Raw genomic sequence first — 2520 nt, forward strand, 5'->3', positions numbered from 1 at the left:
AAAATTGATTCTATTCCCCTATAATTCTATGTTGTTATCATGTGCTGTCTAGTTGGAACTGAATCATAGCTGACCTTCCAGAAATTTTTCAGACACTGTAACTGTACAGGAGGAGATTTTCCATTTTTTTTCTCTCCCTTTAGGTTGCTGGTGGATTTGAACCACTTACCTTTCATGAGGATGACTCAGTACAGAAGTCACATTTTTGTATAGAGGGTCTTTATGAATTGTGGTCAACTCTGTGTACCTAACAGCAACAACAATAACAACAACTAAGTTTACTGTAATTTTAACTTGTGCTTGAAGGAGTATCAGCATGAATTACAGGGAAAGGTATGCATTTATGACTTAGTCACCATGAGTGTGTGGGAAGAGGAAATATCAATCAATTGTCATAATTCACATAAGGAACTGTCTTTACAGAATAAAATAGTAAAAAGGTATACTCAGTTGCTTTTCTCCTTTTATGTTATAGGCCAATCTACCTTTTATGGTACTATTCCCCCCTTTCAAAACTTTCAAACATACTTTAATCCAATAAACTGCTACTAAGCTTTTCTACAATGTAGTATTCATTAACTCCCTGGCATTTGGTCCATAATAGGTCATTGGCTTGAGGAAATTAACACTCACATTGTACTTACAGTGTGTTTTTAAGTTTATTTTTTAAATTAACACTCGCACTGTACTTAAAGGAGAGTGTGTTAACTTTTATTTGAAGTAAACATAAATTACTTAAAAGTGCATATTATAGGCGGAAAAAAGCTGGCCGGGAAAGGTGCGTGGGCGGGGGAGCAGAAACCGGTGGGACCGTACGTGGTGTGTTTGCTCGTGGGCGATTCTTCAACCAATCACAATGTCATCCAACACAGATGTATCACTTTCTTCATATGACGAAGACCAGGGATCCAAATTGAGACGAAAAGCTAAAGAGGCACCATTTGTTCCCATTGGAATGGCGGGCTTTGCTGCAATCGTTGCGTACGGATTGTACAAACTGAAGAACAGGGGGAATACGAAAATGTCCATCCACCTGATCCACATGCGAGTAGAGGCCCAAGGCTTTGTGGTGGGAGCAATGACTGGTATGCTATATTCCATGTATCAAGAACACTGGGCCAAACCTAATAAGTCTTAGAAGAAGAGATGCTGCCTCCGTCTTGTTAGTGTTGCTTGATTAGACCCTTTACTTTGAAGTTAGGTGTTTTATATTAAAAATAAATAATCTGAATGGTTCCAGTAAGCACATGGTATTTTAGACATAGGTTTTCTTTATTGCATCCTCGACTTGCCTTGTGACCAAATTGCCGGTGCCCTGACCACTAACTAACTAGCCATCCAAGGGAGTCAGGTTAGCAAAAATGAAACAGGCCACCCAAATTCTCAAACTCTTAGGAGGAAATTCTCTTTGAAAAAGACAGCGGGCTGACAGTGAAGGACTTGCAGTGGCTGCGGTACACCCCGTGTCGTGTGGTGTGCTGTGTGCCCCGGTTAACTGGACTCTTTCCTGCCTGCCGTGAGGAGTGACCACGCACCTCAGTTACTCGAGCTCATTGACTCTTTCAAAACCCTCTCAGTAAACAAGATGGAGTACTGGCTCTCAGAGCAGAAAAAGTGTATATGTTTAAATTAATCCTAAAAATCTGGCAACAGCTGCTCAGAAGTAGTATTTATTTTAGAATTGTGCACATAAAGGCTGCTGTAATTAGAGAATTCTATTTTTTTTTGCTGCTGTCACGTTAAAGTAACTTTTCAATGTCCTGTTGAACAGAAGTTGTACGTTCTAATTGCTAATCCAACAGTAAATGAAGATCACTTAAAAAAAAAGTGCATATTATAAACGAAAAAAAATTAATCAAAATTACTATAAAAGGTGCATAGTATATAGGCTATGATATGCTATCAAAAGGAATGTGTGTGTGTGTGTGTGTGTGTGTGTGTGTGTGTGTGTGTGTGTGTATTTCATACTCCCTCAGTAATTCAGAGACGGAAAAGAAAAAAAAATAAGTACTCATTGGCTTCAGTTAGAAATGACTCATAGTTGAACTACAGCAGATTTTCAGATGCTGTAAATAAGATCAGAGAAGACTGCCCATCTTTTTCCTATGAGAGCATCTAATGAACTCAAATGTTTGGTCTTTGTGTAAGCAGCACCAATCTCCAAGGACTAAGATCCCACATCTTCCTCAAAGAGTAAGAGTTTTCAACATTTACATTTGCAAAAAGATGATATTTGCTCTCCATTTGTTGGTCTTAGATTTATAGGTGCTAATCAGAACTCCCATTCTGCATTGATTTCAAGATTCTGCCTCTTGTTTCCAAACTGTGGGTTATTAGGGTTTATTAGATGAACCAGAGTCAAACACAAACTCCAATATTTGCTGATTTCTTTTTGATTATTTTCTAAAAGATTGGGGCTTAAGTATTAACATTTGTCATAATTCTTATGACAACATTTCAAAGTTTGTTTAAATTTCTTCTGGTATTTTTACATATATTGCAAAGTTAAGTTATGGAGTT

At 37.8% G+C, this 2520-nt stretch overlaps 1 pseudogene; it reads left to right on the forward strand.

Moving 5' to 3' along the window:
- The first annotated feature begins 856 nt into the window (after positions 1-856).
- Positions 857-1138, forward strand: LOC102845373 (annotated as a pseudogene).
- Positions 1139-2520: the final 1382 nt, after the last annotated feature.

This window comes from Elephantulus edwardii, unplaced genomic scaffold (genome assembly GCF_000299155.1).
Source record: "Elephantulus edwardii isolate Elephantulus edwardi_28Jun2011 unplaced genomic scaffold, EleEdw1.0 scaffold00020, whole genome shotgun sequence".
NCBI lineage: Eukaryota > Metazoa > Chordata > Mammalia > Macroscelidea > Macroscelididae > Elephantulus > Elephantulus edwardii.